The sequence below is a fragment of the Toxorhynchites rutilus genome, chromosome 2, assembly GCF_029784135.1.
Source record: "Toxorhynchites rutilus septentrionalis strain SRP chromosome 2, ASM2978413v1, whole genome shotgun sequence".
NCBI classification, from domain to species: Eukaryota; Metazoa; Arthropoda; class Insecta; order Diptera; family Culicidae; genus Toxorhynchites; species Toxorhynchites rutilus.
Window position 1 is genome coordinate 104,959,705 of NC_073745.1, and position 19,643 is coordinate 104,979,347.

The window sequence follows — 19,643 nt, forward strand, 5'->3', positions numbered from 1 at the left end:
CCGAATTATCTTCGGCTGTGGTGAATTTCGCCCTCTGCTTTGATGTCTGTTCCGAAATCCTGCAGCGGGAGCGAGATGTCCTGTTTCACGTACAAGTCCCTTAATTACTTACAAAGCACTTACTATAGTGCTTTGCAGCTTTGTTTGATGTTGCTGTCTGGTCGAATATTATTGTTGCGCACGGGTTATTGTCCGCACCAGACAGCAGCTGATTGACTCCAGGGTTGTAGTGAAGAGTGTTCATTCAAGACGCAAACAGAAACATTTGACACTCCTATACACGCGCATTGGTCTGTCAGACCGAGAAATCAATAATCCGTTCATTTCTCAGAAAGTATCAACACTACGACTTTGCGATTCTCTCTAGCTTCGTTATTCGTCGTTCGTCAACGTTTAGCGTATCGCATGTGTTGGTACAAAGGGGACGTGTGTCACTTTTTTAACACTTTCGGTCTGACACACCGACGCGAGTATATGAGTATCTTTTTCGGACAAGTGCCTTTTTTCATATTCCAGAATATTGTTGAATGAAATGTATAAATTAATGTTAGTGGCGTGGAATATTTATTAAATACAATGCATAAGATCATTACCGGACTATTCTCAATTGATTTCAGTCCCTTTTGTAACTGGATTGAACGGACCCATATATTAACTATTCGTCGATATATTCGTCGTTAGATTCATACGTTCAAAAGCAAAACATAAATGTTTGACTTTCGCATAGCTATTCGCTCAATATAATGATCATACATATAAACCCTTGTGAAAGAATTTCACTTGTGGAAGAATTGGAAACAGTAAACTATAAACTAATCGTTAACTTATGGTAATTTTTAACAGTTACAGTTTCGGGGATATTTTTTTTTATAATGGACAATATCGACAAGAAAACAAGAATAAGAAAATGAAGTTCCTAGAAATCCTTTTATGTCGTCTTTTTATGCCCCATCTAAAAAAAGCATTAATTATTAGTTTAGCAAGAAAAAAGAGACAAAGAATCTTAGAAATCTTCAAATTTTATATTCCAGAACCTTTATCATTTATTAATTATCTAGAAGGTCGTTATACATTCTTCTCTTCGATGAAAGACCCGTAAACCACGCAACAACTGCATGAAATGTAAAAAATATGTTTCGAGCATGCAGTTATGCTATGTTCTGATTCTTACTCCAATGAAACCACGATCGATTAATACGTTTTTGTGTTATATCATAGTTCTTTTTTACTTCCATGAATTATATTCAGTTGCTTACTTATAATTAATAACAATGAAAAATTCGAATTTCGTTATTTGTGTTGGAGTATCAAAATTACTCAATTTTGAGGAGGCTGAATTAGATCACTATTAAAACATAATAAAGACGAAGAAGATATATGTTTTGGAGTTTTTTCATTCAATCATACACTCTTCTTCAAATAAATGCCAATAAAGCCTGAAAAATACACAATGGCAACATTACAGAGAAGTTCAATTTTCGGTCTGTGACACCGTGCGCGAGTATACTTGTTATGATGTTGCACGCGAGTGCAGGAGGGTTGACAAGCAGTGATCACTAATCTTATCTATAGAATGAACATGCATACACTCTAAGTCACCTCAACTTGTCCAGTCGATCAGCCAAACAAATAGCATTAATGGTAGCTTCCTGAGTGCCAACATGGTTTACTTATCCATTTCTGTCGTTCCTTAGTTTGTAACACTTCCTTTTCGCGTGTCCTCCACGACCACAGTACTCACAAAAACGTTGATTTACTGGCCACTGTCTGTTGTCCGATCTGTAACGACGTGGACTGAGAGTAGGAGCAGGATTGTGTTTCTTGCTGGGGACTATACCAATACTTTCATCGAACCGAACGCCCAATCTGCTCTTCGCCGAATCGCGTAAACCTTGATAGGCATCTTTCATTCTCTGTATAACTGCTCCCCTACCTCCAGTCAACGGATGTCTGGTTTCTAGTGAAGCTACCAGGTGTATGGCACGATTCTCGCTATCTCACTCTACCTGCCGTCACCGCCTATCTCATCATCACTCTGCTGCAGAAGTTCATCATCGACATCACGATATGTCAGATGGTGGTAAATTGGTAATTCGCGATGACAGTGGCATGGTGTCGACGTCTGGTGGCGACTTCAAGTTAGGGCCATAATTTGGGTCCCAAACTCGTTAGTGTAATCTCTATCGGATTAGAAGACACGAAGCTGGTTTTTAAATTTTCAAATTTGAATGAAAATTTTCACATCATGTTATTTAATTACTTGAAACACGTGTTTCTGACTTTAGTTCAGAATACTTATTTGATATGGAAAAGCTAATTTTCATTCATAATTTTAATTTTGAAAACGTTCATTCCGACTGAAAATCAGCTATACTTTGACGCTCCCTAAACTAGTAAACGAAGCACAATGCCATCAACGCGGATCGCTATTTTGAAGAAAACAAATACTTTTGACGTTTGAGATGTTGGCACCAAAAACATGGCGGGTGCCATACAGCTGGAAGCTACCAAACCAGCATCTTCTTTGTTCGCAAGATCCTTTGTGTGTGTCGTTGCCGTTTCCCATGTTGCAATTGTTTTCTCGGCCTTCTCAAGTGTCGATTTAGACTTCAGTAAATAAACGATGCTTCAGTGAGCCATCTGACAAACCAACAAGAATGCGATCAAGGATGAGACGATCCTTCTGATCTCCAAATTCATAGTGCTCTGCCTGAAGCTTAAGTGAAAAAATGAAATCGCCGAACTAAAATTATATCTCTGGAGCAAAACGGAATCCGCCCCGTCAAGCTATTCTTTAAGCTTCTGGACTAGAGTCTCATAGCTCACTCCAGCCATCAATGTCTTTGTGGGAAAAAGCTTGTCGACCATACTGAACAGAAAATCTCCACCCAAAATGAACACCTGATCCTTCCTTTCTTCGTCCTTGACCTTGTTCACACGAAAATGGACCGAAAGACGTCTGATCCAGGTAGTAAAAGACTCACCGGACCAGCTGCCACTCTAACCCGATTCAGCAGACAGAATATCCTCTGCGATGTCAATGGCATACACCAACACCAGCCGATAATTTTTTTTCAGTTGTCGAATGAGCGATTCTATATATATATATAGAATCGCTGTCCTTTGTTATCCGTTTATTTATTTATTTATTCACACACAACAGTCTTTAGAATTTGTTATTAGGGGAAAACAGGGTAAAATTGACACCCTAGGGATTTCAACAGATTCCCAAGGTATACCATGAGTCTTCGACTTCAAATCGTTACAGAACCTCTCTTCAACTGTCCATTAACCATTCTACAGTTTCTGTTGATCCATTTTTGAATAGAACTAAAATTTTAATAGAGTACGAAAATCGATGTTTTTCAGGTGAAATAAATGGGAGTGCGGGTGAGATCGACATCCTGTCGGGTAGAACACTTTTGAATAAAAATAAAGAGGTTATCTATATACTATGTGGACACTTTAAGATTCCAACTTTGGTGAACATCCACGTGAAATATACCAATGAACGTTGAACGAAGGGATACCATGAGCTCTGCCAGGATTTTTTTGTTGACATGCCCGATTCAACGATGGTTTTAGCTGTTTTATCAGTTCAGCTCAGCCGTTTTGTTTGTCGAATATAAACACGAGGCGTCTACAAAAAGGAAGAACGCATCTTCCTGTCTGTGACACACAAACCAGGGGTGACATTGCGCATTTAAAACTCTTTTTAACTTTTTAACGATAGTGATAGTGAAGAACGCTTATTCCACCGAAGCGGGAGTTGAGGGATAAAAATGGCTCTTTTTCACTAAGTGAAAATCAGTGAGTTTGTCTTATAAACGTTTCCGATATAAATGATAATAAGTATTCTTTTGTTTCAAGGTTTCGGCAGCATATCACACTTAGTCGAGAAGCATTTAAAAATATTTCAGATACAACTTTCAGAAGCACTACTACTTCTGCAGTTTTGAAATTAGCGGCCGTTTTAATCTTCTGGTCGTACCAAATTAATGTAATGAAGGAGAAAACTTTTTACTTGGTATGGCTCAACCAACAGTTTCATCAGTATTCAATGAAATGATGCCACTTCTGGAAAGAAGCTTATGCGAAAAATGGATCGAATCGGATACGACATCCTATAGTGAAACAAAGCAATATTACTTCGACAAATTCAAAATACCCGGTGTATTGATGATACTCATATACCCATTCTAAGGCCTAATGAAAATGAACAAAAGTACTGCAAATATTATGCTTATTGTATTTTTTTTTGTGATTCCATAGTGCTGAAATAAAAGTATTGTATTTAAACTCACATACAAATAGACGTCGAAACCAAAGGAAATGCAATTGAAATTTTCTTTGATGTAAGGTTTAATATTAAAATCAATGTTTCACTAGCATTTTCCTATACGAAGATCAACCATTTCTTGTCGAGACATTTGTTCTCGTTTCGAGTTAAAAAATGCCCGAACACAATGTTACGTAATGACGGCGCCAGTGGTTGTGTGTTTAGCGTAACAGCCTCACAATCCGATCGGCCTGGGTTCAATCCCAGCTGGCGTCGTTGGGATTTTCTGTGGCGAAAAATCTCTGGTTACGTCTTCCTTCGAAGGGGGGGGGGGGTATTCTTTAAAAGAAGTTGGCCCGGCTCATGAGTTGTTGAATCTGATAGGTAGGAACAGGTGGTCCCTAATGTCGGTAATTGGCACTGAAGTTGCGGAAATAGGCCGACGAAAAATAAGCGAAGATAAAAAAAAATGTTACGTAATGTCATACTTTACTCGAAACTCTACTACTGCCTTATTCATTTCGCTCGCTTCGAGATTCATAATGTTAAAAGTGGTCGAAACGAACAAAAATCACTCAGTTCAAAATGCGAAATGCCACCCCAGGTGTCGGTGTAACCCCAATATGGTACATGTGAGGTGGATCAGTAGGCAGAGTACATAGTACAAAATTGGTGTTTTCATAATTTGCATTCAATATGGAATGTATATGGAATGTATATGGATGAGATGAAGCAATATTTAAATAACTCACAATTTGATGATGTCATGAGCCAAAATGCTCATGAAATCTTGTAACTGATTGTTTTTCAATAGATGATAGTTGCATTGTGGCTTACTTCCATCATTTAAGGAGTAAAAACGTCCAGAGAACAGTCTTATTTGTAGTCCTCGAAAATAGCAGAATTTTCAATGAAAAGTTATTTAATTGTAAATTATTTTTCTCAAATCATATACACCGGTACTGGGAGCCTTCAAAATATCATCATATCATCGCCAAAATAACGAAAATTTGTTTGTTGCTATCATGCACACTACGCTCGCAAAATCTACCATCTGTTCCACCTAATAATCCTTCTCATGAGTGTTACCCCGAATGGGCTCGAAATTTAAAACCAATATTTTCGAGCATTGATAAGCAACAACACCATCTATCGTCTCACAAACTACACTGAATAATGATCTACGATGAATTAAGCTCATAAAAGTATCGAATTTTCCAAAATTTTCCGACTTAAACATTTAAATTCCACGAGCGAAATTTTACATCAGGGATGTCCAAACGGTAGACCGCGGTCTACCGGTCGCCCGCGTAGGTATTCTAAGGTGCCCGCTAGCTGGTCTATGATAGTGTCACCTCCAGAATTAATTGTAAGAATAAGGTTTAATGAAGTATTGTTATTTTTATTTGAGAAATTAGATGAGTAATGTAAATTAATTGTGCGAATTTCCTTTAAGAAACATAGTCATGAATAGAACAACATGAGAAACTAAGAATTTCTTAAATTACGTATTGGGCCCTATTATAGAGTCTAGTTGAACAGAATTTTGCTCGTAAGCTCTATTTTGGTGTTATAGATACAGTCGGGTGAAAGCTGTCGGCATAATTGTGCTTGTTACATTCTTAATATTTTGTTTTGGAAAACATTTCGACAACATTTCGAAATATGCTTTTGGAGAACTCGATTCGATTAGATTCTATCGATTTATAAAATACGAAAATTAGCTTGGTTTGATAGTTATAGGGATCGAATTGACCGTTCGATTCAATTCACATAATGACGGTCAATATTTCTGATAGATAGTTCTTATTAGTAATGAAACGAATAGTCGTTTGACCGGATACCGGATACCCGACAAGCTTCGAGGCCGGATTTTTATTTGCAAATACGAAACTTGAAAAACCTGCATGTGAGCATGAAGCAAATAAAGATTTGTATTGCAGAAAGTAATAAACGCATTTTTACATAAAAATGAGGAACTATGATTGAATTTTCCGTATAGAATGAATACTTCCTAATAGAGTATCATGTTTTCAAACAAGTGTGAAAAACCTATTTTACGAAAAAGTACTACGAATTACCAGAACCGAATTCCATCATGAGACATATTGAACGACGCAAAGACGCATAATTTGATCAACTTCACCTCGATGCTACATTTTGAAATTATCCTCTAAAAAATTTCCAAATTAACGCTTAAGGATTTTTTTGAACAAAACTTTCCATATAATTTTGTGGTTTTAGCACCAGTACTAATTTTAAAAATAATTGGGTATAAATCTAACAAAGTAATTTGAAACTATACACATTTTTCGGAAAATAGTGATCAATTTGTCCCCGGTTTACGGTACGGTCAATTCGCAAGGCTCGCTACAGTTTATCTTTCAGTCCCTTGCAGTAGTGTTTACAGTGAAAGACTGTTCTCTGAACGCACAGAGCAAAGCATAATCGATCATTGTAAAAACATTATAGTAAATGTAAGAGCGTTGATGAATTAATGTTATGAGTTAATATTAACCCAATTGAAAAAATATATTTAAAAAAAAGATTGTGTTAATGAAAAATCATTGATTTTTTTGACGTAGGATTACGTCTTTCGGGAACATATTAGGGCACAAATTGAAAATCTAAAATCGAGTACATCGTAAAAATTGTCCAATTTCAATCGCTTATTGCTTAGTCATTTCATGATAGATTGATGAAATTTTTGCGTCAATCGATTTCGGCACTCCATAACAATTTTTCATATTGAAGAAAATACTATGTGTGATGAAACTAACTGTCGAACAACTGAAAAACCTCAACCTCTTTACTAAAGGAAATACCCACTTCTGATTGGTAGAAATTGACGACACATGCGGCGGGTTCCTAACAGAGACAACAGGCTGCCTGAGGGAAATCGGCATGGCAAATACATAAAAGTAGGGGGAGCTTTTGTTCCTACCGAAATGTGTTCCCTAACAGAGATATCAAAACCAAGCTGCCTGGGGGAAATCGGCATTGCAAATATTTGCAAGTCGGGGGCATTTTTGTTTTGCAAGTAAGGTGGGTGATACGATTAATTCCAGCAATTTAAATTTATAAATTTGAAACTTTAATGTTAGGTGCTTCGTGAAATCTCATACAGTGTTAGACATTCGTTTAGCCGCACCCTATTTTATTTCAATATTTTAAAAAAATAAGTCAATTATTTGTACAGTTTTGTTCATAAGAGACTATTATTGTTTATTTTCATCGAATTCATTCTGAAAAAAGTATAAATTATAAGTTTTCTAAGTAATTGAAATCTGTGGAATCAGGGTGGACATTCGTTTAGCCGCATCCTAAAATTTCAATAAATGAAAATTTGTGCGTCAAATTTCGAGTCCAATCGGTAGCTAATATTTAGTATGTCCACCTCCATTTCGGATCACTTTGAAAACTCGTTTTGGCATCGAGTCAGACAGCTTTTCAAGTGTTGCCATATTGATTATAGCCCAACACTCCTGAATTACTGCCTTGAGGCTGGAAATGTTGTCAAATTGTCATCCGTTTGTATAGACCATCCAAGATTCTCCATAGATTCTCTATGAGATTGCAATCGACTGCAAGCAGATCATTCAAGAAGCGGCATGTCCTTCTCAACAAACCATGCCTTCGATTGCTTGGAAACGTGGATCTATGCATTATCCTGCTGAAGAAAACGATATCCTCGGTAGCGTTATTCTCAATATGGCCAATCAAAACGTCCTCCAGTAATTGAAGATACTTTTCGGAGTTCATTCGGGTGAAAATGAAACAAATGGGAAGTTTGCTGTGATAAGAAACGGCTTCCCACACTGTCAAACCCCAAAGTTTCGCTTCGATTTCACGACATTCAGTTGACTTAAATTGTACCAATAGCAACTGTAACAGACCGGACCATCCAAATTGAATTTTTTTCGCCAGAAAATACAACATTCCTCCATTCCATGTATTGCCGGGCGAAAATGAGATGGTTCTGCTTATGGGTGGCGGTCAGCTTCGGCTTCCCTTGAGGTTTCTTCCACATGATGATTGGTGATTCATTCAAGATGCGCGCAATATGCCTCTTCGTTACTGGAACAACCGATTCTGCCTTAATGTATGAGTAGGACATCGTTTCTTGGTTGCTTCGTGACTTATTCGACCTTCAAGATGCAAAGTAACTTTGGTGTTCCCATTTGTTGGTCGTTATATCCCATATTTCAGGCACTATTTGAAGAAATTCCGTACCACTTTCTCAGATCGACCAATTTTTATTACGATCGAGCGATTAGAAAATTTTTGCTCACTGAATATCTTTATTATTTTCTGTCCCTCTTCCGTCAAAAAATTTTGCACAAGTGTAAGTGTAAAATTGTATATGGTAGCAGTTGTGTTAAAAATGACTTGATTCAATTTTCATAAATAAAAACCAAGGGCTGTTCCCGCTCGAGAACTGGTCGTTTGGTTTAAGATGTCTGTTTTGTTGGGCTTCAATTTCACCCAAGGGAAGTTTATACGGCGAGAAAAATTGGAAAAGTGGGGGAATATTTGAAAAAGTGATTTCCCATATTCTCTACATATAGTACTAGGTGTTGTTAGTCCAATTAAAATTCACATTGGGATGGGTCAGAAAGTATAAATTATAAAATAAAATTACCCTTTTCCATTTCAAATATCTTTTCTCTATATTAAAGTAACATGTTTTTACTGTTGAGAAAAATTAATAATTGTGTTTGGTATTGGTAATTATCTTATATTACATTGGTGCTTTTTTTTCTTATTTCATCCATATATATCACAGGAGGCATCTCGTCTAGAATCACAGGGCGGTTTTTATCATATCTCGTTCCACTTCGGTATCTTTTATCTGATACGCACCATCCAACGAATGTTTACCATCCTTCTGTCATCATCACTCGGTAAACATTGGTGGAGTGAACAAACAATGTCCAACAAACAAAAAAAAACGGCCCTTTTCAGGGCCACCAAATCATTATCAAGGAGTTTAACGATGTAATTCTTCAAACATATACAAAATCAACAGATAGCCTAACGGAATCCTACGTCAACTATGCGGTCGTGTCTTGGACTCAACCCTTCTGTGACTTTTTTTTTCTAATATCCGGTATCCGGCCAGATAGCGAATATTGGTCGGATAGTTACAGGATATCCGTTTCATCTGTATTTCTTAAACCTCTTGGTAATTGAGGAATATAATAATCATCTTGGGTGTATTATTATGAAAAATAAATGCATGTTGCAAATGCAGATTGTATGTCATAAATGACAATTTTCTTGAAATAAACACTACATTAATTGATTAGACTTTACAGAAAATAAAGTATAACTTATCAATTATTCAGTAACCAATAATTATTTTTATTTTATAAAATAATTTATCATTGAATATTCATTGATAATTGATTATGATTTTCATTTAATTAACCCTCCTATACTCGAGCATACGGTCTCACAGTCCGAGAATCAATAATTTTGTTTTGAGGAGGCTGAGTTAAATAATTATTGAAACTGGAAATATTTTATATCTTTTGTACCTCAAATAAATACCAATAACGCCTAAAAATACACAGTAGCAAAATTACAAGACACGCACGAATTATACGAGTTATGATTTTGCGCGTGAGTACAGGAGGGTTGAAACTTTATTCTATCTTCTAGTACTAAATACATTTTCTAATGACTTTTTGATACAGTCAACGTTGGTAGACCGCAGCCTAACATTTGGACAATTAATCGCCCGCAATGCCTAAAAGTTTGGCCACCTCTGTTTTACATGGACTGTCTCCTGTTTGCAAACCGGTTCTGTTTCGTTGTTTGTTATAACGGCCAAGCGACTTCCGCAGCTGTGGGTCGATTAGAAACGTAAGAAATAACAAGTGTGTACAGGGGACATCGGAAAATTTTCAAAAAAATGCTTTTAAACTGAAAAAGTCAGAGGGTGTCGGTTTTCCCTGATTTCCCCTATATAGTTTGAAACACAATACTTTGAAGTACATCATTGTTAATATTATCTTGAAAATAATCTTAGCTTGGAAAACATTTTCGAGCAACACTCTTTTCCATTCAGGACATTGAAATGACTTAAATTGATTTCCAACCCCGATTACCGCTATTCTGCTCAAATTTACATTTGATCTCAATTCAAAATCTTGCATCATTGCGATGGAATATTCCCGTTTAGTGCACAGATCAAAACAATCCATGTTCAAGGAGTAAAATATTCCATAGGTTCTTTGCTTGTACCGATGTGCGAATCGGTGTAACGGTGCATAGGACATCCCCGCGCATCTCACATATGACACCCAAAGAATAGACCTAGCAACGAAGAGTTGAAAAAATGGAATCACGCACCATTCATCTTCCCGCGTAAACAAAGGAGGTTCATTCACATGTGTGTATGTATGTCATTCGGCTGTTGTTGATGAGCATTTGTTATCTCCCCTATGGGCATGATAAAAAAAAGTGTTGCCTTCCACTCAATCTCTCTGCCCTAAGGATGGTGATGATGAAATGCAATCAACAATGAGATTGACTACTTGTAAACAGATACACACACTCGAGCCGGCTACCAGAAGGTTCGCTCCAGATTTTGTCATTTTGTCGTCTATAAATAAGGCACCCAGGACGTATTCCGCATTCAGTCATCTCGGTCGGTTTGATTAGACGGTGTATTGCACTCATTGGAGCCCCTGGGCCAACCAACAACAGCATCATTCTCCGCGGTCTATTGTTGTTCAGTGTTTTCCCGCAAGTCGCAACCGCTCTGTGTGAGATCGAAGGATCTCGTGCGTGATTAAGTCCTAGGCGAAACTCCGTTCACCCCTCGAATATCGAAGAACGCGATCGGTGAGAATGAGTGCAACATAAATTGTGGTGCGTTTGGCGATTAGTTTAGGACTGGTAGTGAATCTCTCGGAGCCTAAGGGCAAGTTCAACCTGGAAGTAGTTCAGTGCGGACCGAAAGTTATGAGAAAAGCTCCAAGTCAGCCTCTGTATATGGTCCACTCGTACAAAAAGCGCAGAATCAAGTCGAACAGTGATAACAGTAACGGGAACAGTAGCAACCGTCGGGATAAAAGTTATCTGGTGCGTCGTATAGAAAGTATTAGGAGTCAAATTTGAAATTTGGCGTGGTATTGTTGTAGTGTAAGGTAAGTAAATAGTGAAGTTATGTTATAATGGAAAAATGAAATAAACTAAAATTAGAAGTAATTGCTATGCATCAAAACCAACGCTCGCTATCACTTCCGCTCGGATGCTTTTGTTTTCAATTTAACATCATGCATATTCATATGAACAGATATCATTTGTATCCTGCTATATATAGAGAATCATATTCCCGGCCAAGAAAAAGCAATCGCACAATTTCCGCTGTGAATTGTTGGTCCATTTGCATGTTCTCCAGTGGCGTTCTGCAACCTACAATAATATCGCAACCTTTTTAGATATGATTTGGTTTTAATCTGCTCGTACCATTCACGATGTAAAAGGCGAGGAATTTAATTACTTACTCACTCACTCGCCACTTCCTCCACCTCCCCTAACCGGTCCCGACAGGCAGTTTATGTTGATACGAAGCAGTTAAGGTCGGCAGCGATAGATGAGATTGGTGTTTGTTTTGGAATCGCACAGCTGCATCCGATGAGCATGTTAATGCTCGGATGTTTGGTATAATTTTATTCGCATAGTAGTGAATAGTAAACGAACAATCTCGCCGGCTCTTTTTCGAAATTAGGCTGGTTTTTTGATGTACTGATCCAAATATGCCATCCAACCAAATCAATTGCAGTTGATTTAAACCAATTCTAATTTCAATTTCACATGAGTGTATTGTCTGATATTATTTCTAGTTCATGAAATTTCTTTATCGTTGCCATCTATTAATGCTGCTAGTTCACCATTTGTCAGCATATATTTAACGAGGGCTAATGTTCAACCACCCAATCTTTTTCTTACTAATTGCTTTATTCTGATCTTGGAAAAGGTCCTCGAATGTATTAATCGATGTATATTGTGAAGATCAAGAATAAACGCCTTGCAGGTAACTTGCAAGTAACTTGAGCTCAAGCTGAACAACTTCATTTTATTCAAGTTCATTTTATACAAACTTTCCCATATTTCCATTTCAACGGCGGAAGATTTTGTTCCTTCAGAAGAACCAGCTTTCCTACAGGGTTGCCATATCTACAGAATAATCTGTATTTCTATAGACGTTTCAGCTTCTTCAAAACCAAGAATTTGTAGTTACAGATAACACATTTTCTGTATTTTATACAGAATTTACAGATTTTTCAATACAACGAAAGCGTAAAGTAACCTAGAGATGTTCACCAAACTAAAATTGTTCTGCGATATCCGAGTCAACTACGACCGAAACCAAACAGCGAAACAAAACATGAATCATTTGAACAACTCGATTACATACCTATACTATCCATGATTGCATAGGAGACGTTATCGACAACACCATCAGTGTTGGGAAAACGCATTCTTGTTGTTTTTTGGCCTACAAGCATAACCATGCAAATTTCCGATGAAATGATCTGTCCAGATGAAGGATATTATAGACAAAATGTGGGCCTAGGAGATACTGCGGATTAAAACATAGTCAAAACGGCTCTGTCGGTAGTTTCAGTTGTTATCGAATAAAATCAAAAAGGTTTGGAAGAAATTTAGTGAAATTGCTGGAAAAGGTGCTCTTTTTTTATTGCGAGTCTATGATAGTACTTTTTTCCTGAAGAACAGCAGGTTCGTGTTTTTTGAATTAATTTTATTTGTAAAGGCAATCTGCAATGTTGGTAATTTTAGCAACATGATTTACCGATATCACGATCAATCACATAAAGATGGTGGAGTGACTTACTCCAACGGTATGAGTAGATGCTGAGTATGTGGAATAATTCAATGTTGAATCCGAGGAGTTATAGTGCTAAGAACCAATATTATATTAATTTTACTACTGATCTGATCGTTTCATTATCTACTTGAAGATTCAAATGCAGAAATTTAGGTAATTATAACATTAAAAACACAATCATCGTGTACAGAAAATAGTAATTATATGAGCAGCGTTTCAATGGTTTCTCATATTCATCTATTAGGAAACACTAAGTAATAAGACACTATCGTGACAGACATGATTGGACTCTACAAAGAATGTGATTCAAATGTAGATTTAGCTTATAGCACATAACACTGACAATTGTTGATTTTCGAATGATGTATAAAAGCTGTATGGAACTACGTCTGTTATGCGGACAAACAGTGATTATTCGGAAACGTTTTTTCAAAATTGCTCAACTGTTTTCGAACAAAAAATGTTTGTTTGCATGTTGAGCAAACGTTACACTGTGAAGAACGCGAAACTGAGAAAAAGTCGATATTGTTCATTTTGTCGTTTACGTCTCCTATACAAACATGGGCAGTACACTACAGCTTTTTTTAATATTTTATACCATTGATCAATAATTGATTGAATAAAATTTTCCTTACTGAAACATGTGAATTCACTCAGATTTATTCGGAAATCAAACTATTCTTCGGATCATCCTCGTGCATGTTTTGTGTGTAACTTGTTGAGCAAATCGAAAAGCGGTTCAGACGATATTCTGGGAACTGCTGTACCGCTGGACGTTGCAAGGATTAAAGGGTTTTTGTCTTTGCATGAAATTTTATAGAAGTTCCCATTATTTAAATAAACATTGCCGAAGCAGGAGATGCAAAAGGAGTTCCGATTTCTAGCGGAGACATTGACATATTTGCCACACTGAAAACATAATAAATTTGGGTGAAGCTTCTTAATATAACAAGACCAAACGCTTTCCTTGTTTTGAAGACTTTCATCAATTTCTTCATTAACTCACATTTTTCGGAAACTGTGGAAAGATATTTTTTTCCACATGAACATGAATGTGAACGAGACAAAAGTGCGGAAAAGACTAGCTTCGCAAACTATTGCTTCAATCCTGAAAACAATTTGTACATTGTAATACAGTGATAGACATTCGTTTAGCCGCACTTGAAAAAAAAACTTGAAACACTTACAAAACAAGTAGAAATGTTCTTTTTATCGGGATACTTATTTACTGTAGTGTTAGTATATTTAAGTCACTTTTATTGAAAGGACGTGCGACACAATCACACACACACACACATACACAAGGCGGGATCGGTAGATATAAACATTCAAACATCATTTTTTCCCGAGACATACGTTTAGCCACAGGGCATAAAAATCGAGTTTTCGCATAATCACCAAGCCTTTATCTGTGTTTTTTGAAAAAATACTGGGGAATGTTCAATTTACAAGATAAATATTAGATGTGCAACGTAAGAAGTTGGTCAGATTAGTGATTTACGTAGAATTTAAAGGAATGGCGAAAGGTATTCTATTGACGGAAGAGGGGCGAAAAATAATAAAGATATTCAGTGAATTAAAGTTTTCTAATCGCTCGATCGTAACAAAAATTGGTATATCTGAGAAAGTAGTATGAAATTTCTCTAAATAGTGCCAGAAATATGGGATATAACGACCAACAAATGGTAACACCAAAGTTATTTTGCGTCTTAAAGGTCGAATAAGACACGAAGCAACCAGGAAACGATGTCCGGTTTCCGGTTGTTCTAGTAACGAAGAGGCATATTGCGCGCATCTTGAATAAGTCACCAAACATCATGTGGAAGAAACCTCAGGGGAAGCCGAAACTGACCGCCATTTATAAGCAGAACCATCTCATGGAGGGGAGTCGTTTCCTATCACAGCAAGCTTCTGATTTGTTTCATTTTCACCCGAATGAACTCCAAAAAGTATTTTCAATTACTGGAGGACGTTTTGATTGGCCATATTGAGAATAACGCTACCGAGGATGTCGTTTTTTCAGCAGGATTATGCATAGATCCACGTTTCCAAGCAATCGAAGGCATGGGTGGCCGAGAAGGACATTCCGCTTCTTGAATGACCTGCTGGCAGTCGATTGCGATCCCATAGAGAACCTATGGAGAATCTTGGCCGAGATGGTCTATGCAAACGTATGACGATTTGACAAACATTTCCAGTCTCAAGGCAGTAATTCAGGAATGTTGGGCTATAATCAATATAGCAACACTTTAAAAGCTGTCTGACTCGATGCCAAATCGAGTTTTCAAAGTGATTCGAAATGGAGGTGGACATACTAAATATTAGCTACCGATTGGACTCGAAATTTGTCGCACAAATTTTCTTTTATTGAAATTTTATGTTGCGGCTAAACGAATGTCCACCCTGATTCCACATATTTGAATTACTTAGAAAACAAAAAGTGAACTTATACTTTTTTTTTAGAATGAATTCGATGAAAATAAACAATAATCGTCTTTTATGAGCAAAACTGTACAAAGAATTGACTTATTTTTAAAAAATATTGAGGAAAAATAGGGTGCGGCTAAACGAGTGTCTACCACTGTATGTGGCGGATTTTAAAAAAACTGTTCAAACTGGTTGAGAACAAGTTTTCTTACACCATTTTTCGACGGTAACCGGATCCTGACATCCCGGAATGTCGAGCGGTGGACCGGTAGTGGCCGTCCGGCGAAGAACACGACGAAAAAGAAGAAGGAATCTCTGAAAAAGCTGTTCGACAATGTAACGATATTGCTCACTTGAACGGTAAACTGCGTATCCGACAGTGGTGTTGGTTTGTGACAAGCAGAGGAACGTTTCATATAAGTATTGGTGTAGGATGGTAGGTTCATGCATGCCTTCCCGATCGAGGTAAGTCAGTTGCGATCGAGCCAGCGATACGTTTGAACGCGAGTATAGTCGATGTGATCGATAGCGGTAGTGACTTGAAACGCGGAGTTTACAGACAACAAGGACAGTACGAGTTTGCGTGACGCCGGCCGAAAATTTCGCTGCTCCCATTCCTACATCCTACATCCTCATTATCCCGGGACGTCGTTCGTGTTGAACGACGAGAGTTATTTTCCGTTGTCATAGTCCCACATTCCCGGCAATGACCGGTACTATACCAGCGACAAGGCGTCCACACATCCCGGAGTGAAGTACAAATACAAGCATAAGTTTGCGACGAATGTTATGCTGTACATCTCCAGCAAAGGAGATGGTTTAACAAGCCAAGCGAACTGACCTTCAACAAGAAGGTGTACCAGGAGGAGTGCCTGGAGAAGATTCTGGTTCCGTTCGTAGAGAAGCAGCATTCTGATGGAAAGTACGTCTTATGGCCGGATGAGGCGTCTTCCCATTACGTCAAGAAGACGTTGGTGTTGGAAAAACAGATACCGTACGTACCCAAGGAACGGAACCCGACCAACTTGCCCCAGTGCCGTTCGATTGATGATTTTTACGGTTCCTCAGTGCCCTGATGTACAAGAATAATTGGCAGGCCACGGACACCAAGCAACTGATCACGAGGATCAGGAATCGCATCCGGAAGATGAATGTCAGTGCCGTCCAGCGCTCTTGTGAGACCATCTCCACCAAGTTGCGCCGTACGGCTGAGCACGGTCCTTTTGCCAGCATTCATTCCCTTTTTTTGAAGAACAGACGTTATGTTTTTAATAAAAAATATTGAGTTGCTTGGAATGATATTATTTTTTTTACTATATCACTGAATAAATTCTCATTTTTTATTGAACACCCGTTTGACGGTGCCACCTCGTTTCATCCTATTTACAATGGTTGTTGTGTCCGATGTATCGTAGCTACTCAGCATCGTGACTGTCCTCTCATCTTTCATCGCTCATTTCTCCACACCTAATTACAAATCACTCTTTATCTGCTCGGAATAATCATGGCGAAAAGAATGCAGCAAGCAATCGTGAGATTGCACGATGAATCATTTTACACTCCCCGACCATCTTCATTCGGGACTGATAGTGAACATAACAATTTTGATGCGATTTTGCCCATACCTGCTCAGGAGTGTGGTAATGGATCCACATTTCATCCATTGTCACAAAACGTCGATTACGCTTCAACAGCGCCGAACCAACTTTTGAATCATCAATGCGCCACTGTTTTTGGTCAACGGTCAGCAAACGCGGCATCCATCGCGCGGATAGCTTTTTCATGTCCAAAGTGTTGTGCAAAATGTATCCCACTCGTTCTTTTGAAATGCCTACGGTCTCAGCTAACTCGCGTAACTTCAATTACGAGCGTTCAAAACGAGTCGATGCACTTGTTTTACGATTTCGGGATTCGTTGCCTTATTTGACCTTCCAGAGCGTGGTGCATCTGCGGTGCTTGTACGACCCATTTTGAATAAACCACTGTTGTTCTCGAAGAAGCAGAAGAAGAATAACATTCAGTCAACCACTACAGTAATCGTTTGCTAACTGGTCCTGGTTTAACTGGTCCTTGGACCAATTAAAAAGCAGAATTTCGTAAACAATCGACGCCACATTCAAATGGCAGATTTGCTGTGAGGGGCTTTCGAATGTAATTTGAAATGTTATGAAAACTGACATTATTTTCACATGACAAAAACAAATTATAGAAAAATAATTTCCCCAAATTATATTTCATACCTGTTGTCGCACTCAATGCGAAATTCCATTGGAAACCTTTTGTTTATCCAATTTCATGATCAACGCGTATCAAACAATTCATTGAGGTTCCCCTCGATTTTATTTCACGTTTTACACGCCGGACCAGTGAAAACGCGAATGTCGATAACTGGTCTTCCCTTTTCGTCTAGTTAGCGAATGTTTACTGTACATTGAGTGTTCAGGAGTTTTTCCCATCAAAAAACAATGTTTGATCAAAATGCGATGTATTATAATGTTATAGCCAGGTGATGTATATCGAGTATCCTATGGCCATGAGTGCCCTCTTGGGAAGTTCGTGTAGCTGCTGGTGTGAACTGATCTCATTGGGTGCTAAGTTCTGCTTATGTAAATAAAAAGGAAAGGAGAATGGCCAAGTACATTCGAGGATGAGTGAATTGACCCCGTTTTGATTGAACTTTGGGGATAAAAGAATAAAGTCATCTTACAAGATCATCCCCCATGATTCTGCCAACATAATTCCTGTTTTCCCGAAAAATGGAATATAACTCGTGAGTCGCAACGACTCACATTGTGAACTAACGCCGAATTGTAGGCAATAAGATTGCTTGTCCAGGGAGGAAAGCGAGTGTTGCGTGCATTCGAAAAAAACCAAAAATTAATGAATGGCTACATTTTTCGTAGAGTGACCCCCCTATATAGAAATCAAAGAAATAGTCCTATGTCAAAACAAGGCTAGGAGAAAACGTGTTTTAATTCAACTTCTACTGCGATGCGTTTTTTTTTTTAATTCGTTTATTTTTACAGGCTCAGTTACTTAAGTTTAAAGGAGCCGAATTCTTAAATATATTTTAAAACTATATATATATAGAAACAATTTTCTTACATCTATGGTTAGTAAGGTGGAAAACCGATTACTCGCGGTGTACTCGAGTTTAGAAGGGTGACATATTTTTAGGAGAAGGATGGGATATAAGGAAATTGTAACAATGTTGATGAGCACTCAATTCTTAAATCTATTCGTATATCTATAGTTTATTTACATTTCAACTTATTCTACTATTTATAGCAAGGGGACGAATTACCCGCAAAGGAAGGAAAGGAGGGTATAAGGATGTAGGGGCAATCACACACGAAGATCTATAGCTTTAAGGAAAACATATATATGGGACATGTAATTAAGGTCTAACCGAGCCAACACATCTCTCACCGGCACATTGGGCTGTCTTCCTCGGGCCCGAAGGGAGTTTTCTAAATTCGATCTGGCGACCAGATACACCTCGCACGACCAAACAATGTGCTCGATGTCATGATAACCTTGGCCACAAACGCAGAGATTGCTGCTGGCAAGATTGAAACGAAAGAGTAGTGCATCTAACGAACAGTGATTGGACATGAGTCGGGAGAAGGTGCGGATAAAGTCCCGACTCAAGTCTAGACTTTTGAACCACGGTTTGAGGCTAACCTTAGGGATAATCGAGTGAAACCACCGGCCCAATTCATCTTCATTCCACTTGCGTTGCCAGTTAGCGATGGTATTTTTGCGAACTAAAGAATAAAATTCATTGAAGGCGATTTGACGCTGATAAATATCGCCTTCAATTGCACCTACCTTTGCCAATGAGTCAGCCCTCTCATTACCCGGAATTGAGCAATGTGAAGGGACCCAGACAAAGGTAATGACATAACAGCGTCTGGATAAAGCACTCAAAATTTCTCGTATTCTCTCAAGGAAGTACGGCGAGTGCTTTTCCGGCCTCACTGAACGGATAGCTTCGACAGAGCTAAGACTATCCGTTACAATGTAATAGTGTTCAACAGGTCGTGAGGCGACGCTGTCCAGCGCCCAGTATAT

The 19,643-nt window shown here is 38.1% G+C and overlaps 1 protein-coding gene across 1 annotated transcript in view; it reads left to right on the top strand.

The window, feature by feature from the left end:
- Positions 1 to 10,923: 10,923 nt before the first annotated feature.
- The window catches only part of LOC129770358 (proton-associated sugar transporter A-like), a 28,003-nt gene continuing 19,283 nt past the window's right edge, over positions 10,924 to 19,643 (top strand). Inside the window, exon 1 of the mRNA XM_055773137.1 lies at positions 10,924 to 11,436. The gene's annotated coding sequence lies outside the window, so the exon portion shown is untranslated. The remainder of the gene's footprint in view (positions 11,437 to 19,643) is intronic.